This window comes from Equus asinus, chromosome 27 (genome assembly GCF_041296235.1).
Source record: "Equus asinus isolate D_3611 breed Donkey chromosome 27, EquAss-T2T_v2, whole genome shotgun sequence".
NCBI classification, from domain to species: domain Eukaryota; kingdom Metazoa; phylum Chordata; class Mammalia; order Perissodactyla; family Equidae; genus Equus; species Equus asinus.
In genome coordinates this window covers 22,501-49,820 of record NC_091816.1, presented here as the reverse complement: position 1 = coordinate 49,820, position 27,320 = coordinate 22,501, and the positions used below count along the sequence as shown (strand labels likewise).

Below are 27,320 nucleotides of genomic sequence, written 5' to 3'. Positions count from 1 at the left end.
CATATGAACAAACACGTGGACAAAGAAAACAGTTCAGTGGTTACCAGGGGAAGGGGGGTGGAGGGTGGGCACAGGGGGTGAAGGGGAGTACCTATGTAGTGACAGACAAGAAATAATGTACAACTGAAATTTCACAATGATGTAAACTATTATGGACTCAAATAATAAAAAATAAAAAAGAATTAAAGAAATCAAAAAAGGAAGTGATAAAATAATAAAATTTTATGGAAGAAAAGATTTCAGACCTTAGGAAACTAATTAAGAACAAAAACAAGACCAATACATAATCAATTGTAAATAGAAAGGGACTGTATAGATACAGCATAATATCAAACTACTTATGTAGAAGAAAAATTTAATACTCATAGTAATGGTGAATGAAAAGATAAAGCCAATAAACAGAGAGAAGCTAATAGAAACAGAAAACAGTCAAAGGCAATCTAACAAAAGACAACTGGTGCTTTTGAATAAGAGAACTTGATACTGACCTTGATATTGGTTCCCCCACATTAAACCCATGTTTTACGTATGCTGAGGAATTTTCTATGAGAAAACACATATTTCTAAAAGGTCTGTATACAAGGAATGTAAAATACATGTTTTCGGTAGAAAAGGTATAAAGAATGGAAATATTTTTGTTTCTTGAGTTAAGAAAGATAAATTTGTCCTAAAGTACCGGGACAAATTCTGAATGTAGAAAAAGTAACCAAAGTTTTGTGAAAGTAAAACCCTGTGGAATTTTGTGCATGGTCAAGTTTTCCGAGGTTAAAATAAATTTGTTAAGTAAATAAGTTTCAGTATCAAAAGTAAACATTGTACAAAATTAAAACTTGGTTTCTTCTTTCTTAAAAGGATAATTTTCCTAGACTTTTAATCTTCTCTTGATAAAAAGATTATAAAAAGGTCTGTTTTTACTATTTTAACTCCGTTTCCCCTTGTCTGTTTCTGTCATCACTTTGAATAGATACCCGAACATGGTTTCGCAGTGACTTTTGTTTCCTGTCTGAACAAAAGTTTTAAAGCTTTTAATATTTTTGACAAGCTCCCTCCAACACAAATATTCAAGTTTTATTCAAGAATAAAAGCTTTCTTTTGATCTGGAGGAGGAAGGAAAGTTTCTCTGGGGATTTTCAAATGGACCCTGAGACTTCTTGGAGAGATTTGCTTTCTTCCTCTAAGAAAAAATGCTAAACTAATTAGGCTTGTTTGACATATTAGACTATATGGGAAGCATTGTCAAATAAGTAATGATAAACTTTCTTAAGTGGTATTATGTAAATGAATGTTATTGATATAAATATTTTTTAAATTACCTAAAATTCTGATTTGTTCTGATTGTCAGCCATAATTCTGGTTATTATCTCAAAATGTTGTACATCACAGAGATGGTCCAACATCTTTGTAAATTGCCACTTTTAGATGTTTTGTTATTTACAGACAGTTGTTTGATGTTTTTGAAAATATGTTTCATCTTTAGCAAAATTCATGGAAAGGACTCTGGTGCTTACTCTAGAGTACAGGTTCCAATAAACTTTCAGATTATAAAACTGCACTGGGTAAGAAATTACAGAACTCTAACAGAAAAACTGACGACTTCATGAAACTGCTAAGATTAAGATCGAGAACCAATTACACAGGACTGAATAAACCAATAGGGATGATTATAATTTTTATGGCTTTTTCATTGAGATATTGCTGATTTTTGATGTTTTGTTTTTTCCAGTTTTAAGAAAACTTTATTCTCTTAAGGAACTGTATTTATAGCAATTTACAGACAAAATTAAGGCATTTACCTTTTTCTCCCTATCTGAGCCCTAGAAAAATGTAAAAACTCCTGATAAGTAAGTATTCTTATTCTCATGGCAATATGGTTTTTTGCATAAGTCCAATAAGAATTTGTTCTTCTTATAACAGGACACAATTGTAAACACTAGTTATATTACCTAGGCTTTGACTAGAATGTCATATTTGAGAAAAACATACAGACTCGGATATGACTAGGCAACTTTTGAGGAACAAAGGTTGACATTCTGGAATAAACTCACTTCAAAATATTGGCCTGGTACCATTCTTATGGGTTTCCAGTGACCCGGTAAGGTTGAGCAAAGGATGTCGCCCCCCTGGCAGGTACAAGGAACCTCAGTATTTTGGGGAACCTCACGAAGAGAGGGATTCATCCAAATCAGTAGGTACAGAAGGCAGAATCTGATGACAAGTTCTTGGTCTGGCTTTCCTGGCCATGAGAGGCCTTTGAAGTTAAACCAGAGATTCCTTATGTGGTTCCAGCAAAGCAGATTTGAAAGAGCCTATATAATCAATTACTATTCTTGCTGTACTTATGTAAATAATTATGCCAAATTTATTAAAACTAGACTTACTTTACAAACAAGTTAGTCTTAACTTGGCTACGTCCAGTGAAATTGAGGGTGATTTTAGAGAGAAAGATTATGTTTCAATAAAAACTATAATACACATTTGTGGATATTAGATTTTGGTTCTGTCAATTGTCTTTAAGATTTTTTGTTACACCTGTTAACTGGACTGGATCCTGAATTGTTTTAGTCTCCTGAAATATCTGGCTACAAACCTCCAAATTAACATTTTCAGGTTTTTCCCCATCATTTGCATTTGGAGTCACTGAAAACTAAACCTGCCTTTTTTTTTCCCCCTGAAACCTTGCAAACTAAAGCTGGAGGACTTGATGTAAACTTAAGAGAGATTCACGCCTGCTGCTGTGTAAGCCACTCAGAAAGCTACCTGAGTGCCCGATGACACCATCAGAGATATTTCAAACTGAAAAAGATGCTTTGACCCTGACTTCTAGGAATCTTGAGTGGCTGCCCCCTGGCTCAAGAACTGGCTTATAGGGGCCGGCTCCATGGCAGGGTGGTTAAGTTCATGTGCTCTGCTGCGGTGGCCCAGGGCTCGGATCCTGGGTGCGGACATGGCACCATTCGTCAGGCCAGGTTGAGGCGGCGTCCCACATCCCACAACTAGAAGGACCTGCAACTAAGATATACAGCTTTGTATGGGGGGGGGGGGGTTGGGGAGATAAAGCAGGAAAAAAAAAGATTGGCAACAGTTGTTAGCCCAGGTGCCAATCTTAAAAAAAAATAAAAATAAAAAAAAGAACTGGTTTATAATTTGCTCCAACCATTAACCTTATTTTTCTCTTTTCATTTCTCTAGAAAAACTCTTATTAAATCTCTGGCTACTTACCTGATACAGGCCTAACTTTGGGAGCCTACCAGCATCAGCACCTTATTAAAAGACTGGTTCAATGAGATGAAACAACCTATGCCCCAATTCAGCAGGAAGTAGCTAGATCAGATGCCGCCCCAAATCCATCAAGAATGAGAGATTAACATAAAATAGGGGGGAATTGATACCAACCCTGATATTGGTTCCCCCACATTAAACCCAGCATATGTGGAGTTAAAACCAAAACACTCTTTCCCTGCTCACTCCCTGACTCCCTTTCTGGACAGAATCGGCAAAGCAGCTGTGTACAGCTGAAGAACAACCTAGACTATGAACAGCTATACAAGAGTTTTTGTCTTTTCTCTCTTCTTTTCATGTAATTACCCCTGTCCTTTCCCCATAAAAATCCTCCTCTTTCACTGTGTAACTGGGATACTATTTGGGTTTCTACCTGACTCTGTGCTCCCCAAATTGCAATTCTTTTATCCCAAATAAACATTTGCCTCTTAAACGCGTTTCTGTTTTTGAAGGTTGACACAGTTAGAAGCTTCCTTTTGAGGGAAGAGTGGAGTCCACTGTTTTGTGCTTGAGGAACTAGATTGAGGACCCCGGGGAGGGAATAAGATGCTGCCCTCATGCTCAAGGCTACAAGCAGCACAAATACACTTTGGACTGAGGTAGAATCTTCAACCTCTACCATGAGGATTCCTTGTATTACTGAATAGATCTTTTCAAAAATTGATGTGAAATTCAAATAACATAAAATTAACCATTTTTAAAGGTATTATTATTATTATTATTATTATTACTTTGGTGAGGAAGATTGGCCCTGAGTTAACATCTGTTGCCAATCTTCCTCTTTTTTTTTCTTCTCTCCGAAGCCCCAGCACATAGTTTTATATCCTAGTTGTAAGTCCTTCTAGTTCTTCTATGTGGGATGCTGCCTCAGCATGGCTTGATGAGTGGTGGGTAGGTCTGTGCCCAAGATCCGAATTGGTGAACCCCAGACTGCCAAAGTGGAGCATGTGAACTTAACCGCTCGGCCATGGGGCTGGCCCCAAATTAACCATTTCAAAGTGAACATTTAAGTGTCATTTAGTACATTCACCATTTTTTACAACCACCACTTACTTCTATCTAGTTCCGAAATATCTCATGACCCCAGAATAAAACCCCATACCCTTTAAACAGTTACTCCCCATTTCCTCCAGCCCCTGGCAACCACCACTCTACTTTCTGTCTCTATGGATTTAACTATTCTGGATAATTCATAGAAACGTAATCATATAGTATGTGGCCCCTTGTGGCTAGCTCCTTTCATTTGGCACATTTTCAAGGTGCATCTATATTGTAACCTGTGTTAATACTTCATTCCTTTCTGCGACTGAATAATATTCCAGGATATGGATCCACCCTTGTTGTTGATCTCCTCATTCCTCGACAGGCATTTGGGTTGTTCCCACCTTTGGCTATTGTGAATAGTGCTGCTCTGAACATTCACGTTCAAGTACTTTCTTCAGTATCTGCTTTCCAGTCTCTTGAGTACAAAACTCAGAATAGAACTGCTGAGTTGGATAGAAGAATTTTAATGAGAACTTCTTAGTGGCTTTTCTTTCTGTGTGTTTTTATTTTCTTTTCCTCTCCCTATCCTTCCCCTTCTCTCCCCACCTTCCCTCTTTCTTCCCTCCCCACTTCCTTCCCTCCCTTTTTCTCTTGGCTTTGTGGAAACTGCAAGGACACTACATCCCAGCCCACTCCCAGGGGCAACGGCCGGCCCAGCAATTTTCTGGATGGAAAAGGAGACGTCGCCAGGCAAGCTATGCCCCCAGACCGTCCTTCAACAGTGCTTGGTGCACTGAGGGCTCATGGAGCAGACCCCAAAAGCCCCCCAAGGAAGCAGCAGTCACAGCTAAGCCAGCGGAGGAGCCCTGGCAGCAGGAAGTGCTGAGTGGGCTTTGTTCCCTCCTCAGGAGAAGCTGAAGCTCAGACTTGCGAGTGAAATCTGTCCATTTTTAAAGTTGCCTCTGGGTTTTTAAACCCAGAAAGGGCAAACAAAATAAGCCTCTGGGCGGGGTGCAGCTAACAGACAGTTAACAACTTCCCTGTGAGAGAGAGGGTGGGGTCAGCCGTTTTGTGACTGAGAAACTAAAATGAGGACCCTGGGGAGGGAAACAGCAGTTAATCAAAAAAGAGCCAACAGGCGTGCCATTGTGGGCATCATACGGGGCACAGGAGCAACGTCCACAGCGAGAGCATGCAGGCCCCTTGCTCCTGTGGCTGTCTTCCTCGCAGGCCTCTCTCTTCTATGGAATTCTGCACATCTGTGCTCTGAGAGTGGAGTCCTCAGTCTGCCTGACAGTGAAGGAGCTTACTTCTGTCATTTGTGGCTCCTGGAGATCTTCCCCACTATGCCTCCTTCCTGCACGATGAGACCCGCCCTGGGAACTCCCTTAAACACAGCAGATGATGTAACCCAGTCCCCCTGAACATTTGAGGTCATTAGAGAATTTCTGATCAGCTAGTGCAGGAGGAGTGGGAATTGTTATGAACTTGTTGCCTGCAGGACTAACTGGGCCCATTGGGACACACTCAGATGGGGACAGAGGAGGTGGACACACTGTTTCAATTATCCAAGAGGGAAATCCTGCTCCCTGAAACACACATAGACACATCAGCTATCTTTTATACCCTCTTCAATCCTCACAACCACCCTTTTAAGGAAGCTCTCTTATAGCTCCGTTTACTGACAGAAGCACTGGCTCTTAGAGACACTGAGTGACCTGCCCAAGTCTCACAGCTGGGATGTGGTGTGGCTGTGACTCTCACCCAGACATTTGGAATCACAGGGCTGTTATCTTCAGCATTCTGCTGTACAGTAGTTTCAGCGCAAGGATTCAAAGTAAGTATCAGCCAAACATTCTGAACCGCCTTGGGACTTGAAATTTGGCCTTGGTGTAGTATCTAGTCTCCTGGACCCACATTTGAGATAGGATTTAGTCCAAGTTCAAAGCATAAACAAGTCACTCACCAAGTTCCACCAGGGCCCGCAACCAGGAACCAGGCTGACTGCAGTCCTTCCACCTCCAGGGCAGCACAGGAAGTGTCCTCACTGGCTTCCCACACAGCTCCACCCCCGGAGGAGTGGAGCTTTAATCACCCGGGGATCTCTGGGAAATGTAGTCATGGGGCCTTGGTTGTCCTTGTGCACCTCTTATTCAAATCTATTCACTGAAAAAGAGCGGAGAGCTGCATTATCAGAGGAGTCCAGCCATAGGCCGTGGAGGTGTATGACCTTGTACTGGACACAGTTCCTGCTCTTAGGGAGCTTGAATCTAGACGTCTTGTGTGGAATGTGAGAGGTGAGGGTTTTGAGGGGGTCCAGGAAAAGCAGACCCATTAACTGAGAGGAAGCTGATAAAGATGGATGCTTCAAATCACTCTCCCCAGATTATGACACCCTTTATTCATCAATTTCTGAGCCCCCTCAGTTTCTATTTTTTTCCTTTGACCCCCATCTTCAGTTCCATTTACCACTCCACCCAAAGGCACTGTGTCATGTGTCTGTAATGTGTCCACGTATATGGTATGAGTGTGACATATGTAATGTGGTTTTGTTTCTGCTTGTGTTGTTAATTTATGTTAATGATACTGGTCTATAGCTCTTGCTGTTTCTTATGCATTTTCCTCTGCACTATATTTTAGAACCTGTCTGCATGACACAATTGTTGCCTTGTGCTCTCCCTTTGGCACTAACAGTTCTAGTGCCCTTGATGTCCTACTGCACAAACTTGGGAAGGCTTTCTCTTGGCCTGTGCTTGGACAGGATAGATGGACCTGCAATTTAATGCCCTGGGGCTACATCTCAGCCCAGCAATATGGGAGTTGGAGGATAAATACCTCGTGTCCTACCCACTCTGGTGAGATTACTCTGGGCATGGACAACACTGCCTCCCAGTGTTCTCCCGTGGGATTATGCTCCCTTTGTCCACAGAGGTAACCTGCCAATAATGTACTCTTTACTGACTCTCAAGCTGCCTTTGTCTCACTCTCCCACTCCCATACTGGTGCTTCCTTAAATCATCTCTCAAATAAGCTATTTGAATGCAAATCCTCATCTCAGGGTCTAGTTTAGAGGAAACAAACCTAAGACCACTTAACCTGTCAGTACCACTGGTGAAGGACACTTAGGTTGCCTCCAACTCCTGGTTGCTACAAACACTACTGTGTTGAAGACTTTCCCACATGTGCCATATAGATGGACCTGAGACCTTTACGTGGATCCACATTGGGGATGGAATGTGCTGAGGGACAGGGCAAATGTGTACATAATTTTGCTGAGCATTACTGTCTTCTTCTGTAGAAAGCTTCCTGTTTTCTACACATCTTGTTTGACACTTTCTCTTAGCAACCTTCAAATGTCTGCTGATCCTGTGTGTCTGAGGTGATACCTCAGTGTTGTTTTAATTTGTACTTCTCTGATTACTAGTGAGTTTGAGCAACTCTTCATACTCCTATTGACCCTTCAGGTTTCCCATTTGTCAATTAAATGGCAAAGTGTTGAGGAAGCACTCCTCCTGCCATAGAAGCCAGAACACCGCAGAGAGGAAGGATGGATTGCAGAGCAGATCTTGCTGTAAAAATATTGCAGGGGAAGGATATGATCCCAGAATTCAGGTTTGTGGTTTGATCATTTTGGCACAAAGTGCAGGAGAGGTATTATTCAATGGAGTAGGACTATTGTCCTCTTGATTCTTGGAAATTTGACCCCTAAAATTAGCCATATGGCAAATTTATAATTCTGAGATTACTTTTATCATTCTAGCCAAAGTAATAGAGGCCCTGGAGGATCTCCAGCAATAACTGTCATAGGAATCTGAGATCAGGAGGCTTGTAGCTGAGGGAGATTAACACCGGAGTCATGGATCCTGACGTCCAAGGGCAGAAACATCTGAGGTTATAGGGCTGGGATATCTTGGGCTTGAGAACTTCCTCCAGTGTCCAGCAGAGTGTCTATCCAAAATTTAAGGATCTAATTATTCCCTAGCCTTCTCATATTTAAGGAGAGCAGAACTGGGAAATACTTGAACTGTCACTGGGCACTCTCTTCACCATAGAAGGAACAGAGATACAGAGGTGGACTAGGGCTAGTAATAATGGTAGTATGAAGATACCTCTTGATTCCAATATATGCAAGTTGGAAAAGTTGTAAGTGTACCACTTTAAAAAAATATATACTTAAAGTAGTAGAATTAGCACTTTATAAAGAATCTAATATGTGCTAAATTGTTTCATTTCAAATATTACAGCATGCTAAATCATTTTTTTATTTTGTTGCTAAAGAAAAAAAAGAAACCTTTAGTTTTGCAAAGATAGGGAGATTGAATTGAAACTTTCCCTCTTAATGATGGAATCCATGGAAAAAACTGGCCTCTAACTGAAGATTTTTTTTGTTGAATAAATCTTTTTTGAAAATTTGGTTTTCAAGACTTCTGGCTTCTGTTCCAACATGTAAAAGTTAGGAAGTCAACTTTCCCATTCTCACTGAAAGTCAGTAAGTCCTGAAAATTAAATAGATCCTTCAGAGTATCTAGGTCACGAGGCAAACCGCTGCCTTGAAAAGGAGAAACAGATAGGTGCATATGTAGAATCGCAGATCACCGGGAGCCAAAGCCAAGGATTGGAAGCCCGTAGTTGAAGCCAGTGTTGCTAGGAAGAAATACTTCAAAACTTTAAATTGATGAATTCCTGGAGACTCGGTTAAGAGTGAAAAACTCCGGGGGCATAGCCTCAGGGAGGCCTCCCTACTCTTGTGAATTTTACCTCCAGGATCTCCACCAGTTCTCACTAGGAAGACCAGAGAAAAATCTCCTTCTGCTTCTGATAGAAGGACGAAAACGTAGTTATTTTGAAGTAAGCCCAGAGCATTCTCTTCTCCTCCTTCCCTCAAGGGAAATTACTTTTTTTTTTTTAAAAGATTGGCACCTGAGCTAACATCTGTTGCCAATCTTCTTTTGTTTTAAAGATTGGCACCTGAGCTGACAACTTGCCAATCTCTCTCTCTCTTTTTTTTTTTTGCTTTTTCTCCCCAAATCTCCGCCCCTCCCCAGTAGATAGTTGCATGGCCTGATGAGTGGTGCCATGTCCACACCCAGGATCTGAACCAGCGAAACCTTGGGCCACCAAAGCAGAACACGCGAACTTAAGCACTGGGCCAGGGGGCGGGCCCTGGGAAATTACTTTGTAAGAGTGTAGTCAGCGATGTAAAGGAAATAGCCAACTCCAACCCTCTCTAGCATTCCTGGCTCATCTAAGGGGGAAAAAGTTGGGAAGCACTTTTGAAGGTCACATCTTGAGAAACAGCCCAGGCTTACTTTAAGTTTGAGACTAATAGTGGGACTACAGAAATCTTCTTTACTCACCATACCTTATCACCAAATCAATTGTTCTACTGCATATAATAATGAATTACAGCTGAAAAACTACCAGTTTCAGATTCTATTTAATGAAGAATTTCTAGGCAATCACAGAGACAAGAGGGGAGAGAAAAACAAGGACAGTAAAGGAAACTGAAGTGTTGGACATGTATAGCTACAGAAAACAGTAAACATAGTTCAACTCCTACCAAGATAAACATAAACCCTCACACTAAAGGCCTACAGACCTCAGTTCTTACTACCCAAAACATGATGTCTAGCTTCCAACATAAAATTACAAGGCACATTAATATACAAAAAAAAAAAAAAAAAAAAACAACAATTCTGAAGAAACCAAGGATGAAAATAAGAGTCAGATATGGTATAGATTTTGGAGTTATCAGAGTGAGAATTTAAAATAACCCTGATTAATATGCTAAACTCTCTAATGGAAAAGTAGACAACATGCAAGAATAGATGGGTATTGTAAGCATACAAATTAAAACTCCAAGAAAGAATCAAAGGGAATGCTAGAAATAAAAAATACTGGAACAGAAATAAACAATGCCTTTGATGGGCTCACCAGTAGGCTGAACATGGCCAAAGGAATATTTAATGTTGCCTGAATATTTGTCAATAGAAGCTTCCCAAACTAAAATGCAAAGAAAATACACAAACAAAAGAATATTCATGAACTGTGGGATAATTATAAAAGGTGTAACATCATGTAATGAAATATCAGAAGGAGAAGAAAGAGAGAAAGGATAAGAAGAAATATTTGAAGTAATAATGGCTGAATATTTACTTTCCAAAATTAATGATATACACTAAACCACAGAACAGGAATCTCAGATAGCATCACACAGGAGAAATATCCAAAAATCGACACCTAGACATGCCATGTTAAAACTGCAAGAAACCAGAGACAAATAGAAGATCTTGAAAGTAGCTAGAGGGGAAAAAAAACCCACCTTCCATATAGAGGAACTATAAGAAGAATTATACTGGACTTCTTTTCAGAATGCATGCAGGCAAGAACTGGAGTGAAATATTTAAAGTATTGAAAGAATAAACCCACCAATCTAGAATTCTGTTTCCAGCCAAACTATCCTTCAAAATGAAGGAGAAATAAAGATGTTCCCAGACAAACAGAAATTGAGGATATTTGTCATCAGTAGATCTGCCTTGCAGAGATATTAGAAGTTCTTCAGAGAGAAGGAAAATTATATAGGTCAGAAACTAAGATATACATAAAGAAATAAGAGTATTAGAGAAAAAATAGAGGAAGGCTAAAAAAGCCTTTTAGTTTTCTTATTTTTAATTTTCTTTACAGATAATAATTTGTTCAAAAGAATAATAGCAATAATGTATTGTGTAATTATTGCTCATGGATAAGTGAAATGAATGACACAAAAATGTTATGAGGGATCTGAGGAAGAATTTGGAACACTCAGTGATACAGTACTTGCATTCTCTATGAAGCATTAGAGGGTTATTTGAAAGTGGACACAGATTAATTGTGAATGTATGCTGCAAATCCTAGGGCAACTAGTCAAAACATTTTTAAAAATACCTATAATTGATATGCTAGGAAAGGGAAGACAATGAAATCATATAAAATGTTTTATTAAAAGTAGAGAAGGAAGAAAGAGAGGAAAATAAAAAAGTAAAATTGCATCAAACAGAAAACAGTTAAAAATATGATAGATTTTAATACAACCATGTCAATAATCATTTAACTGTGAATGGTATCAATTCAGTAACTAAAAGATTGAGATAAAAGAGTGGATAAGAAACCAAGACCCAACTGTATGTTGTCTACAAGAAACCTATTTTAAATATAAAGATACATATAGATTAAAAGTAAGGGGATGGGAAGTAACAATGCATATCAAACTACAGAAACTAATATGGTCTCCTCTCCCCCAAGGGTAAAAATATCTCTTGCCTAAGCATTGGTAGCACCTGGCACAGGGTTTTCCATTGCTTGAGACACTTGTATTGCCTCTACTTATATGAGAGCAAGGAACACTTTTTTTGGATACCTGGTATCCTGTGGCCAGTTCATGGAGCATATACAACAGGGATAGTAAAGAATAACTATAGTGGCTTTAAAGTATGTTCCAGGACTGTATTGCTACCAAATCACTGTGATTAAAATGTTTTTGCTTTTCTATAAAGCGCAATCTCCTGAATTCTTAGCTTATGTTACTCAAAGTGTGATCCAGAACCACCGGTGCCATTATCACCTAGCATTCTTATTAGAAATTTAGATATCTGGGAATCACGTAAAACTAGTGAGTTAGAATTAGATCAGCATTTTTAACAAGTTCACTAGCTGAAGCTTATGTATACCAAATATAATTTTGTGGTTTCCCATTAAGGTGTATAAAGTTCAAGTTCAATCCAGGTCAGGTATATTAAAATACATCTCAAACTTTTTGGAACATATGAAAGTGCTTATGAGGTAAAGAATCTGTTAAACATCCATTTAGCACCAAGGGGAGCAATCACCTATTAAATAAGTATTTATTGAGAGACTACTGTACACTAGGTTCTGAAGGTATGAATCACTGGGACCTAATTTAAAGGAGAGTCCTGTCTGGTTAGAGACAGACTTGAGAACAACAGCAACATTTTAAACAGCCTTGTTCTACTGGTGGAAAGTATGTAGAGGAACACTTAACCTAGAGAAGTAAAAGATGCTTTGAAAGAGCAAAAAGAACACATGTAATGTTCAAGGTATAACAAGATTTCCCCCTTTTTTTCTGAACACTAGAGACTATAGAAATAAAAGTAGTGTAAATGTCTAAAAAATTTAAGATTACTGAAACATCTACTGTTAGATTATATGTGCAACCCCAAGTCAGTCAAGGCTGCATATGGTCCAGTCTTGGGAAGAATTGTATTAGGACAAGCCCTGTCTAGGAGTTAAAATAAATAAAAATAAAGAGTAATTCCAGAATTTCTTGAGCAGAAACTTCTCAGATCTTTCTTTTTGTCTCCTCTCCAATTATTGCAAACTCTGACAATACTCTGGAGCCTCTAATTAGCCAGACTTCAAAAACAAACCAACATGATAAAGAGTGTCTACAAAGAACTACAACCAGCCTCATATACAATGGTGAAAGACTAAATGCTTTCCCCCAACATCAAGAATTAGACAATAATGTCCATTCTTGCCACTTGTAGTTAACATTGTACTAGAAATTCTAACTACAGCAACAATAAAAGAAAGAAAGAAAAAGCATAGAGTTTGGAAAGGAAGAAGTAAAACTACCCTTATTTGAAGATGACATGGTTGTCTAGGCATCTACAAAAAACTCCGTGAAACTACTACTATGATACATGAGTCAAATATGTCACAATACAATTTCTAGATACTAACAGATAATGAACATACAGAACTGAAAATTAAAAACACAAAACCGCTTACAGTCATGTCAAAGAAAATGAAGTATTAGATATACAGATAATGAAAGATGCTAAGGATCTATATGCTGAAAATTATAAGATACTGATAAAAAAGAATCAAAACCTAAATAAATTCAGAGACATATCTTGTTCATGGATTGAGAGAGTCATCATGTTGTCATTTGTCTCCAGATTGATATGTAGGTTCAAGGCGATTACTATAAAAAATCTAGCAAGTATTTTTGTTTGTTTTATTTTTTATACAGACAAGTTTATTCTAAAATTTATATGTAAATGAATAGGTGCTAGAATAGCTAAGACAAAACAAAAACAGTAAAGGGATGGAGAGAGATATGCCATGCTAAGATGAATCAAAATAAAGCTGGACTAGCAGCATTAGTATTAGACAGAGCAGCTCAGAGCAAGGAAAATCATCAGAAATAAAAAAGGATACTGCATCTTGCTTCAGAGGTCAATTCTCCAAGAAGACACAACAATCTTTAATGTGTTTGTGCCTAAGAAAAAAGCATCAAAATATATGAAACAAAAACTGACGGAACTTCAAGGAAAAATAGAGAAATCACTATTGTAGTTGCAGACTTCAACTGCCCTCTATCAATAACTGACAGATCCAGTAGACAGAAAATCAGTAAGGACATAGTTGAACCGAAGAGCACAATTAATCAAGTGGATCTAATTGGCATTTGTAGAATATACCCAGTGATAACAGAACATACATTCTTCTCAAGCTCACATGGAACATTCAACAAGAAAGACCACATTCTGGGCCACAAAATGCACTTTTATTAATTTAAAAGACTAGAAATCAAACAAGGTGTATTCTCAGACCATAGTGCAAAGTAGAAATCAACAGCAGAATGATAACTGGAAAATCCTAAAATATTTAGAGATTAAACAACACACTTCTAATAACACATGGGCTAAAGAAGAAATTTCAAGAGAAGCGAAAAAAATATTTTGAACTAAATGAAAAGGAAAATACAACCTATCAAGATTTATGGAATGTACAGTGCTTAGAAATTTATGATATTAAGTGCACAAATTAGAAATGAATAAAGATCTAAAATTAATAATTTAAGTTTCTATCTTGGAAAAGTAGAAGAAGAAGACCAATACAAACCTACATCAAGCAAAAGCAAAAACATAGTAAGAGGAATCAATGAAATTGAAAAGCAACAGAGAAAACAAAACTAAAAAGCTGCCTCTTTGATAAACATTAGCTGTTATTTAATTTATAATTCTTTATATCTCAGGAGCTTTCAATATCTCCTAACATTTCTTTCATTTAAAAAAATTATTTTCTTGTGGTCACATTGGTTTAGAATATTGTGTAAATTTCAGGTATATGTCATTATATTTCGACTTCTGTATAGACTACATCTTGTTCACCACCAAAAGTCTAATTTCCATCCATCACCATACATACGTGCCCTTTTACCCCTTTCACCCTCCCTCCGACCCCCTTCCCCTCTGATAACCACCAATGTGTTCTTATCTATGTGTTTGTTTATCTTCCATGTATGATTGAAATCATACAATATTTGTCTTTCTCTGTCTGACATATTTCATTTAGCATAATACCCTCAGTGTTCACCCATGTTATTGCAAACGGCGTGATTTTATCTTTTTATGTCTGAGTACTATTCTACCGTCTATATACCATATATATATATATGTAACATCTTCTTTATCTGTTTATCCATTGGTGGTCACTTGTATTACTTCCTGTCTTGGTTATTGTGAATAATACTGCGATGAACATAGGGGTGCATAAATCTTTTTGAATTATTGATTTCATGTTCTTTGGATAAGTACCCAGTAGTGGGATAGCTGGATCATATAGTATTTCTAATTTTCAATTTTTTGAGAAATCTCCATACTGTTTTCCATAATGGCTGCACGAGTTTGCATTTCCACCAGCAGTGTACGAGTGTTTCCTTTTCTCCATATTCTCTCCAACGCTTGTAATTTCTTGTCTTTTTAATAGCCATTCTAATGGATGTGAAGTGATATCTCATTGGAGCTTTGATTTGTATTTCCCTAATAATCAGTGATGTTGAACTTATTTTTGTGTGCCTGTTGGCCAGCTGTATATCTTCTTTGGAAAAATATCTGTTCCTGTCCTCTGCCCAGTTTTTGATTGAGTTGTTCGTTTTTGTTGTTGTTGAGTTATATGAGTTCTTTATATATTTTGGAAATTAACTTCTTCTCAGATATATAGCTTGCAAATATTTTCTCCCAGTTGGTATGTTGTCTTTTCATTTTGTTGATGGTTTCCTTTGCTGTGCAGAAGCTTTAAGTTTGACGTAGCCCGATTTGTTAATTTTTTCTTTTGTTTCCCATGACTAAGGAGACATGGTATTCAAAAAGCTACTATTACGACCGATGTTAGAGTGTACTGCAATGTTTTCTTCTAGGAGCTTTATGGTTTCAGGTCTTAGATTTGAGTTTTTAACCCATTTTGAGTTAATTTTTATGTATGGTGTAAGGTAGTAGTCTACTTTCATTCTTTTGCATGTGGCTGTCCAGTTTTCCCATCATCATTTATTGAAGAGACTTTCCTTTCTTCATCGTATGCTCTTGGCTCCTTTGTCAGAAATTAGCTGTCCATAGATCTGTAGTATTATTTCTGGACTTTCAATACTGTCCCATTGATCTGTGTGTCTGTTTTTCAGCCAGTAGCTTGGCCTATTTGATTACTATAGCTTTGCAGTATATTTTGAAGTGAGGGAATGTGATGCTTCCAGCATTGTTCTTTTTTCTCAGGATTGCTTTAGGTATTCGGGGTCTTCTGTTGTTTCACATAAATTTTAGGATTCTTTGTTCTATTTCTGTGAGGAGTGTCATTGGGATTCTGATTGGGATTATATTGACTCTGTCGATTGCTTTAGGTAATATGGACATTTTAACTATGTTTATTCTTCTGATCATGGAACATGGAACAGCTTTCCATTTCTTTGTGTATTCTTCAATTTCTTTCAACAATGTCTTATAGTTTTCAGGGTATAGGTCTTTCACATCATCGTTCAAATTTTTTCTGAGGTATTTTATTCTTTTTGTTGCAATTATAAATAGAATAATATTCTTGATTTCTCTTTCTATTAGTTCATTGTCAGTGTATAGAAATGCAACTGATTTTTGTATGTTGATTTTATACTCTGCAACATTTCTATATTTGTTAATCATTTTTAACAGTTTTTTTGGTGGATTCTTTAGCATTTTCTATATATAGAATGATGCCATCCACTAATAGTGACAATTTCACTTCTTTTCCAATTTGAATACTTTTATCTATTTTTCTTGCCTAATTGCTCTGGCTAAAATTTCCAGTACTGTGTTGAATAAGAGTGATGGGTGGGCATCCTTGTCTTATTCCTGTACCCAGAAAAATAGCTTTCAGTTTTGCCTCCTTAAGTATGATGTTTGGCTGTGGGTTTGTCATATATGGACTTTATTATGTTGAGGTACTTTACCTCTATACTCATTTTCTTGAGAGTTTTTGTCATAAATGAATGTTGGACTTGTCAAATGCTTTCTCTGCATCTATTGAGATGATCATGTGATTTTTATTCTTCATTTTGTTAATGTGGTGTATCACATTGATTGATCTGTGGATGTTGAACCATCCTTGCAACCGGGAGTAAATCCCAAGTATACCATCCTTTTGAAGTCTTGTATTCTCTTTGCTAACGTTTTGTTGAGGATTTTTACATCTATGTTCATCAGTGATATTAGCCTTTAACTTTTCTTTTTGCTGTCTCCCTTGTCTGGTTTGGTATCAGGGTAATGTTGACCTCATAAAATAAGTTAGGAAGTGTCCTGTCCTCTTCAATTTTTTGGAAGAGTGTGAGAAGGATAGGTATTAAATCTTATTTGAATGTTTGGTAGAATTCACCAGAGAAGCTGCCTGGTCCTGGACTTTTGTGTTTTGGGAGAGCTTTGATTACTTTTTCAATCTCTTTACTAGTGATCAATCTGTTCAGATTTTTTATTTCTTCTTGATTAAGTTTTGGGAGGCTGTTTAATTCTAAGAATTTATCCATTTCTTCTAGGTTATCCAACTTGTTGACACATAGCTTTTCATAGTATTTTCTTATAATCCCTTGTATTTCTATGGTGTCCATTGTAATTTCTCCTCTTTCATTTCTGATTTTATATATATGTCTTCTCTCCTTTTTTATTAGTGAGTCCTGCTAAAGGTTTGTCATTTTTAATTTATTTTTTCAAAGAACCAGCTCTTAGTTTCATTGATCCTTTCTATTGCTTCCTTATTCTCTAATTCATATATTTATTTCTGCTCTGGTTTTTATTATCTCCTCCTTTCTACTGACTTTGGGCTTTTCTTGTTTTTCTTTATCTAGTTATTTTGGTATATGTAAGTTAGTTTGTTTGAGATTTTTCTTGTTTCTAAGGTAGGCCTGTATTGTTATAAAATTCCCTCTTAGTATCGCTTTTGCTGTCTCCCATAAGTTCTGGAATGTTGTGTTTTCATTTGTCTCCAGGCATTTATTGATTCCTCAGTTGATTTCTTTATTGATCCAATAGTTTGTCAGTAGCATATTGTTTAGTCTGAACATATTTGTGACTTGTCCAGCTTTTTTCTTGTAGTTGACTTCTAGTTTCATACTACTGTGGTCAGAAAAGATGCTTCATATGATTTCAATCTTCTCAAATTTATTGAGGCTTGCTTTGTTTCCCAACATATGCTGTATTCTTGAGAATGTTCCACGTGCACTTGGAGAAGAATGTGTATTCTGCTGTTTTGGGATAGAATGTTCTCTATAGATCTATTAAGCCAATCTTGTCTAGTGTTTCGTTTATGTCCAATGTTTCCTTGTTGACTTTCTGTCTGGGCGATCTATTCATTGACATATGGGGAGTGTTAAGGTACCCTACTATTATTGTGTTGCTGTCAATTTCTGCCTTAGGATCTGTTAATATTTGCTTCGTACACTTTGGTGCTCTTGTGTTAGGTGCATATATATTAATAAGTGTTGTGTTTTCTTGGTGGAGTGTCCTTTTCATCATTGTATAACGTCCCTCTTTGTCTCTCATTGTCTCTTTTATCTTGAAGTCTTCTTTGTGTAATATAAGTATGACTAAACCCTCTTTTCTTTTGTTTGACATTTCCTTGGAGTGTCATCTTCCGTCTGTTCACTCTGAGCCTGTTTGTCTTTAGAGCTGAGATATGTTTTCTGGACGCAGCCTATTGTTGGGTCTTGTCTTTTAATCCATCCAACCACTCTGTGTCTTTCAATTGGTGAATTCAATACATTTGCATTTAGAGTGATTATTGATATGTGAGGGCTTAATACAGCCATTTTATCTTTTGTTTTCTGGTTGCTCTGTATTTCCATGGTTTCTTTTTCCTCGTATTTCTGTCTTCCATTTTAGTTCGGTGGTTTTGTGGGATGTTCTTCAGTTTTCACTTTTTAAAAAGTGTTTTGTGAGTCTGATTTTTTTGTTTCACGGTTTCTATAAGGTTTGTATGAAAGATCTCATAGATGAGATAGTCATTTTTCTGATTGCCTCTTATCTCCATTAGCCTATGCAGCTTCTGTCCTTTTCCTCTTCCCCTTTTCTGGTTTCGTTGTCATGAATTATCCTTTTTTGTATTGCGAGTTTGTGTCCAAATTGAAGTGATTATGGGTTTTTTTGCTTTCTTTCCCTTTATCCTTTGTTATAATTAAGTGTTTACCAACTTCTTTTTATATGGACATGCAATTTTCTGATTCTGTCTATTTATCTCCTTGCTCAAAGCTCAAACTTTTGCCTTTGTGCTTCAGGTAGGAGGGCTCCTTTCAACATATCTTGTAAGGCAGGTCAAATGACAATCAATGCTCTCAGCTTTTGTTTGTCTGGGAAACAACAGATTTTTTTCACCATCCTATCTGAAGTATAACTTTGCTAGGTAGAATATTCTTGGCTGATAGTTTTTGTCTTCCAGTATTTTGAACATATCATTACACTCTCTCCTAGTCTCTAGGATTTCTGCTCAGGAATCCACCGAAAGTGTGATAAGGGTTCCTTTGTGGGTTATTTTATTCTCTTTTGCCACCCTTAATATTTTTTCTTATCATTGACTTGTGACAGTTTTACTATTATATGCCTAGAGAAGATCTTTTCGCATTGATGTATATCCAGTTTCTTCCTCAGGTTTGGGAAGTTCTCAGCTATTATTTTTTTAAATAAGCTCTCTGCTCCTTTCTCCTTCTCTTTTCCTGGGATACCTATAACCTTATGTTACTTTTCCCAATTGAGTTGGACATTTCTCAAAGAATTTCCTCATTTAAAAAAATCTTAGTTCTCTCTCCACTTCCACCTGAATCATTTCTAGGTTACTATCCAAGCTCACTAATTCTCTCCTGTATATGGTCTGCTCTATTTTTAATGTTTTTTACATTATTTGTGTTCTTCATCTCCAAAATTTCTCTCTCTTTTCTTTTAGAGTTTCAATCTCTTTGGTGAAGTACTCCTTCTGTTCAATAATTTTAATCCTGAGCCCATTGAACTGTCTGTCTGAGTTTTCTTATAACTGACTGAGTTTCTTTATGACAGCTATTTTGATTTCTCTGCCAGTTAGATTGTAATCTGTCACTTCAAGTTTGGTTTCTGGAGACATGTCATTCTCTTTCTGTTCTGTAGTGTTACTGTAATTCTTCATGGTGTTTGATGAATTGATCCTCTGCCAGCATATTTGTGATAGTAACCAGCTTTCTTATTTGGGTACAGCTTTGGTTAGTATAGTTCTGGGCTGCTCTTGGTTGTACTGGAGAGCATGCACTTTCCACCTTCCACTGCCTCTGCTAGAGACATCAGCAGTGCCTTTCTTGTGCCTTTGAATTTGCTAGTTTTCTGCTTACATTGTCACTACAATCTCAGATGTTGCCACTAGGGGCACCAGGCTGCAAGCACTTCTGCTGCTTCTGGGATTGCCTGGGCCTCATTTTTCTCTGCTGGCTCTCCATGGGCTCAGATGCTGCTGCCCCATGCACTACCTGTACAGCTACTCCCAGGTTGTCTTGGGGGGCTGGTTGCACCACTCCTGGGGGTGCTGGGTTCATGGGTTTTGCTGTGGCTGCCGGGGCTCAGGGACCTGGGGACTTGCATGCAGCCCCCACTGCTGGTGGACCTGGTGTCATGGGTGCCACCACTGGTAGCTTGGTCACTGGTTCTGCTGTGGTTCCTTAAGCCTCTGGCTGCAGGTTACACCTGGCACCACTCAGGGGAGCAGGGACTAGGCAGGGAGATGTTGTTGTTGCTTCTGGCTGTGCAGCCGCTGATCTCTGGCAATAGCCATTGTGTTTTGAAAACTCAGGCTGGTCACCCTCCCTAGTTAAGAAAATCTGAGTTTTGTATACTATCCTCACTGTTGGAAAGACCTGGCCACTGCCAGGTGAATAGGAGGGGGTGTGCATGCTGGATCTGCTGGGAAATGGGAAGGGAGCAAGCTGTGCCTGTTTTTTGTGCCACCACAGCATCTGCTTGCAATTGTGTGAGCCATGGTGCCTACCACTTCCTCTCCACTTGCAGCTGCATGGGCCAGGATGCCCATTATGCAGGCCATGGCACCCACTGTTTCTGCACCCCTTGCAATTGCATGAGCTACAGTGTGGGGATCAGTACCCTGGATTGCTGCTGCTGGGGGAGGAGGAAGGGGCTTTTTCTCTAGTTCAACTGCATCCCAGGGGTCCAGTTCACCCACATTAACATGTATAGATGTATGGATCTGTTATGCATTCTGTTGTACTGTGTAGGGAATCCTCTGTTTGCCAATGTTTGTCCAATTGGTTGTAACTTAGAGGGGAGAGACAAAGGGAATAACTCCACCTTGATGCTGACATCACTCTCACATCTTCTTCATCTATTTATCCATTGATGGACACTTACATTGTTTCCATATCTCAGCTATTATAAATAATGCTACAATAAATATTATTATGTATCTCTTTAATATCCTGTTTCATTTCCTTTGAAAATAAACCTAGAGGTAGGGTTGATGAATCATATGTTTGCTCTACTTTTAATGTTTTGAGGAATATCCATGCTGTTTTTCATAGTGACTGAACAAATTTGCATTTTGGTTTTTGCATTCTCACTAACAGTGTACAAAGCTTCCCTTTTCTCCACACCCTTGCAACACTTGGTATGTTTTGTCTTCTTGATAACATCCATTATAACAGGTGTGAGGTGATCTCACTGTGGTTTTGATTTGCATTTCTCTGATGATTAGTGATGTTGAATGCCTTTCCATGTACTTTTTGGCCATTTATACTCTTCTCTGTAAAAATGTCTGCTCAGTTCCAATGCCCATATTTTAGTAGAATTTTTTTTGCTACTGAGTTGTATGAGTTTATTACATATTTAAGATACTAACCTCTTATCATATAGATGATTTTCAAATATTGTCTCCCACTTTATAGGTTACTTTTCTATTTGTCGATTGTTTCTTTCGCTGTGCAGAAGTTTTTTTAGTTTCACATGGTCTCATTTGGTTATTTTTAACTTTGTTGCTTGTGCTCTAGGTGTCGTATCCAAAAAACAATGCCAAGATCTAGGTCAAAGAACTTTTCCCTGTACTTTCTTCTAGGATTTTTCGTTTTCAGCCTTATATTCAATTCTTTAATCAAGTTTGAGTTAATTTTTGTGGAAGGTGTAAGATAGAGGTCCAATTTCATTCTTCTGCCTGTTGTTATACAGTTTTCTCAACATCATTTATTGAAGAGTATCCTCCTTTCTTATATATAGTAGTATGCTCTATCTGTGAGGATTTATCTCTGGGCTCTCAATTCTGCTCCATTGGTTTATATGTCTATGTTTATGCCATTACCACAATGTTTTGATTATTATAGTTTTGTAGTATAGTTTGAATCAGGAAGTTTGAAGTCTTCGTCTTTATTCTTCCTCCACATTTCTTTGTCTTTTCAGGGTCTTTTGTGGTTCCATGCAAATTTTAGGATTGTTTTTTCATTTTCTGTGGAAAATGCCATTGGAATTTTATAGACATTGCATTGAATCTTTAGATCACTTTGGTATTATGGACATTTTAATGATATTAATTATTCCAATCCATGAACATGAAATATCTTTTCATTTATTTTTATCTTCTTTAGTTTCTTCATCAATGTTTTATAGTTTTTAGCATAGAGATCTTTCATCTCCATCCTTAAGTTTATTCTGAAATATTTTATTCTTTTTGTTGCTATTGTAAAAGGGATTGTGTTCTTAGTTTATAGTGCATTAATTGATATGCAACTAAGTTTTGTATATTGACTGTATCCTGAAACCTTACTGTTTCATTTATTAGTTCTAACACTATTTTTTTGTGGAGTCCTAGGGTTTTCTATATTTAATATTATGACATCCACACACAAAGACAATTCTACTTCTTTTCCAATTTGGATAACTTTTATTTTTTTTTCTTGCCTAATTCCTCTGGCTAGGACTTTTAGCGCTACGTCAAATAGGAGTATTTATATTCAGCACCTATGCCTTGTTCCTGATCTTAAAGGGAAAACTTTCTGCTTTTATTACTGAGTATGATGTTAGCTGTAGGCTTGTAATATATGGCTTTTTTATATTGAGGTCAATTTTACCTACTCACTCTATTTTGGAATATGTATCAGGAAAGGATGTTAATTTTTTTGTCAAATGCTTTTTCTGTAACTATCCAGACAATCACATAAGTTTATTCTTCATTTTGTTAATGTGGAGTATCACACTTATTGATATGAGTGTGTTGAACCATCCTTACATCCCAGGAATAAATTCCACTTGGTCATAGTGTGTGATCTTTTCAACGTACCATTGATTAATTTGGCTAATATTTTGTTGAAGATTTTTGTGTCTCTGTTCATTAGGGATATTGATCTGTAATTTTCTTTTCTTATAGTGTTCTTGTCTGGACTTGGTATCAGGGCAATGGTGGTTTCATAAAATGAGTTTGGAAGTGTTCCCGAAGAATTGTTGTAAATTCTTCTTTAAGCGTATGGCAGAATTCACCAGTGAAGCCAATCTGGTTGGACAATTCTGTATTGGAGAACTTGATTACTAATTCAGTCTTCTTAATAGCAAACGGGTCTGTTCAGATTTCCTATTTCTTAACAATTCAGTGTTGGTAGATTGTATGTTTCTAGATATTTATCTATTTCTTTTGGGTCGTTCAGTTTGTTGGCATATAATTATTCATAGTAGTTTCTCATGATCCATAGTATTTCAGTGGTATCAGTTGTAATGTCTCCCTTCATTTTTTGTTTTATTTCTTTGAGTCTTCTCTCTTTTTTTCTTGGTTTAGCTAAGAGTCTTTCAATTTTGTTTATCTTTTTAAAAAATCAGCTCTTAGTTTCATCAATCATTTCATTATATTTCTAGTCTCTTACTTCTGCTCTTAATCTTTGTTATTTCTCTCTTTCTACTAACTTTGGGCTTAGTTTTTTCTTCGTTTTCTAGTTCCTTGAGGTATAAAGTTAAATAGTTTATTTGAGATCTTTCTTTTTTTAAATATATGCATTTATTGCTATAAACTTCTGTCTCAAAACTACTTTTGCAATGTCCTATAGGTTTTGATATGCTGTGCATCTGTTTTTCATTTGTTTTGAGATTTTTTTTTTATTTTCCTTTTAATATTTTCTTTGACCCATTGGTTGTTCAGAAGTATGCTGTTGAATTTCCACATATTTGTAGATTTTTCTTGTTCATTTCTGGTTTCATACCATTGTGGTTAGAAAAGATACTTGGTGTGGTTCCAATACTCCTACATTTGCTAAGAATTGTTTTATTTCCTATTCATGGTATAGTCTGGAAATTGTTTTGTGTGGACTTGAGAAGGATGTGTATTCTGCTGCTGTTGAATGGAAAGGTCTATAAATGTCTTTTAGGTCTATTTGGTTTAATGTATGGTTCAAGTCCAATGTTTCCTTGTTGGTTTTCTGTCTGGATGATCTGCCCATTGTTGAAGGTGGGGTATTGAAATCTCCCATTGTTGTTGTAATTTTGTCTAGTTTTCCCCTTCTGATCTTAGTATTCTCTTAATATATTTAGGTGCTCCTATCTCAGGTACATATATTATTTATGATTATTATACCATTTTGATGAATTGACTCCTTTATCATTAGATAATAACCTTCTTTGTCTTTTGCTAATGTTTTTAAATTCTATTCTGTGTGTTGTAAGTAAAACTACTCTGCATTCTTTCTTTTGGTTTCTACTTTCATGAAATATCTTTTTCCATCTCTTTATTTTGATCCTATGTGTATGCTTACATGTGAAGTGAGTCTCTTGTATGCAGCATATAGTGGGTCTTATTTTTTATCCATCCAGCCACCCTATGCCTTTTGATTGATGAATTCAATACATTTACATTTAGAGTTACTACTGAGATGTAAGGACTTACTAATGCCATCTTAATTTTTTTTTGTATTTCCATTGTTTCTTTTCCCCTCTGTTTCTGCCTACCTTTTTAAATTATGACTTTCTACAATGATATACTCTGTTTCTTCTATTTGTCTTTTTTTGCATCTGATCTAGGTTTTTGCTTTGTGGTTACTATGAGGCTTACATAAGAGATCTCATAGATAAAACAGCGAATTTTCAGCTGATAGCACCTTAACTTTGATTATCTACAACTCTTCCCCCTTCACTCCATTTATATTTTTGATGTCCTTATTTACCTCTTTTTATATTTGTATTCATTATCACATTATAGCAGGTATAATTATTTTTCGTACTCTATATCATAGTTAACGCACCATCCTTTTCCTGAATTAGAATTTTGAGTCTGACTGCATATTTACCTTTATTAGTTTGTTGTATGTTTTCATGTTGCTGATTAACATTTTTTAAATTTCAGCTTCCAAAACTCTTTTCAGCATTTTTTGAAGACCAGCTCTAGTGGTGATTACCTCCTTCAGTTTTTGTTTGTTTAGGAAAGTCTTTACCTGCTCTTTCATATCAGAAGGATAACTTTCTCAGATATAGTATTTTGGCTGGCAATTTTCTTCTTTTGACAGTTTGTTGTTCCACTCTCTTCTGTTCTGAGTTTTCTGCTGGGAAATCTACTGACAGTCTAATGGAGGTTACTTTGTAGGTTATAGTCCTTTTCACCTAGGCTGTTTTTCGCATTCTTTCTTAAGTTTTTTGACAGTTTTTTTTAACTTTGAATTTTTGACAGTTTCATTTTAATGTGTTTTGGAAAAGATCTTTTTGCATTGAGATAATAGGGTGATGTATTAACTTTGTGAATTTGGATGTACAATTCTTTTCCCAGGTTTGGGAAGTTCTCAGTATGATTTATTTAAATAAACTTTCTTCTCCCTTCTCCCTCTCTTTACTTTCTGCACTGCAATTATTCTAATTTTTGTTCTTTTAACAGTGATGTGTCACATAGGCTTTCTTTACTCTTTTTCATTCTTTTTTTTCTTCGCTCTCCTCTCACAAAGTTGTTTCCAAATTCCTATTCTCTAAGTCATTTGTTCTATCATCCATTTGCTCTACTCTTCTGCAGATCCCCTCTATTTATCTCACTGATTGAATTTTTCAGCTCCAGAATTTCTATTTGGTTCTTTTTTTAGATCTCTCTCTTTGGTAAAGAGTTTATTTTGTTCATATATTATTCCCTGTTATTATTAAACTATCTTTCTGAGTTTTCTTGTAGCTTATTGGTTTCTTGAAAACAGTTATTTTAAATTCTTTATCAGCTAGGTCACAGTATTCTGCCTCTTTCAGGACACTTCCTTAAATCTTCACTGGTTGTCCTCAGATGGAGTACTCTTCACTGGTGTTGCTTTAGTAGGAGTTTGCTACTTTTTGTATGGGTAGGCCTGATCTACTCTTCTACTTTCGTCTTGTGACACAATTATTAACCTTTTATATGTTTTCTCTTGCTCTTACAACTCACCAGGCTGGCTGCTGAAAACTTTTTTTCTTTTCTAGAAGGTGAAGCTATAACTACAGTTTGTGGTTTCTCCCTTGCATGTAGACCCTGGTCTATTTTTCTGAGACCATTCTGATTACTAAAACTGCTCTTGTTGCCGCACTAGGACTGTGCACAATTATCTGACCACAGAGTGGGAGGATGTCTGGGCTTAGCACTTGACGCATTATGGTCATTGTGGTCACTGGTGGGGAGACCCTTGAGTGGGATATCCCCAGCTACTTGTGGACAGTATTCCTGCTGAAGTCCTGAGGCATCATGAACCACATTCCTTTAATGCTCTTTGATATTCTTATCTTCTTCCTTCCCTTTTCCTTCGCTCTCTCCAGTCATGGAGGTCCTGCCTCAATACTCTAGGTACTGCTGGAGATAAATGGTTTTTTCCAGCCATGACCTGCAGAGCTGAAGTATCAAGGCACTCACTCACTGCTTTCCGCCTCCTACATGGGAGAGGCTGCTGCCCTGGACAGCTTAGCACCATGCAGTGTCACCCTTGGGGGGATCATTCTGGTGGAGTTCCTCCCTATCCACTGTGTCCAAACTTGTATCCTTCCCGCTCTGATGGTCTACTGGAGTCTCCCCTCAGGAAGGCTGGACTTCTACCAATTCTCTCATGCCTGTGTGTGTCTCTACTCTCCAGGTTTTCCCTGACTGTGGTGAGTAGGAGTAGGGTAGACTCACAGACTCCCTCACATCTGCTGTCCTTTCCAGGTCTGTTTGTCTCTTTCCAGATTCACAGGCGAGCAAAAGTCCTCTCAGTTCCCTTGGCATAGCCTCCACTGAGACAACTTTGTCCCTGGATGTCTAATTAGTTGTTAAAAAAGAGGAAGACACAGGAGGAATATCATATGTCATCATGATACTGACGTGACTCCATAATGTTCTTTAAAAAAAAGATTGTTCTTAAATCACATCAAAAATAAAAAATATTGTTACATATCTTTGTTACAATAATAGCAACTTTCATAGTTGCCCTCATATTTACCTTTACTGAGATCTTATTTCTTGATACGGCTTCAAGTTACTGCCTAGTGTTCTTCCATTTCAACCTACAGGAGTCCCTTTAACATATCTCATAGGGCAGGTACAGTGGTAACAAACTACCTAAACGTTTACTTATCTGAGAATGTAAGTTTTTCCTCACTTTTGAAGGATGGTTTTGCCAGATATAGTATTCTTTGTTGACAATTTTTTCCTAGCACTTTGAATATAATGGCCCACAATTTTCTGGTGTCCAAATATTGGAGGATCGGTGTTCTGATCACTGATTGCTTCTTTTGATCACAGAGGTGCATAGAAGTGGCAGCCGTTGTGTTGCACTTCTCTCCTTGTTGCAAGCC

General features: G+C 37.3%; 1 protein-coding gene and 1 long non-coding RNA gene across 3 annotated transcripts in view; one reads left to right on the top strand and one right to left on the bottom strand.

The window, feature by feature from the left end:
- Nucleotides 1-6,223, top strand: part of LOC139042263 (uncharacterized) — a 57,425-nt gene extending 51,202 nt beyond the window's left edge. Inside the window, exon 7 of the long non-coding RNA XR_011498782.1 lies at nucleotides 3,189-6,223. This is a non-coding gene — a long non-coding RNA (uncharacterized lncRNA). The remainder of the gene's footprint in view (nucleotides 1-3,188) is intronic.
- LOC106833608 (arylamine N-acetyltransferase 1) overlaps nucleotides 1-27,320 on the bottom strand; it is a 46,260-nt gene that overhangs the window by 10,966 nt on the left and 7,974 nt on the right. Inside the window, exon 2 of one of the 2 annotated variants that reach the window (XR_011498781.1) lies at nucleotides 6,230-6,429. The gene's annotated coding sequence lies outside the window, so the exon portion shown is untranslated. Of the gene's footprint in view, nucleotides 1-6,229; nucleotides 6,430-27,320 lie in introns of those variants that run through there. The other variant, XM_014844895.3, reaches the window with a different exon arrangement.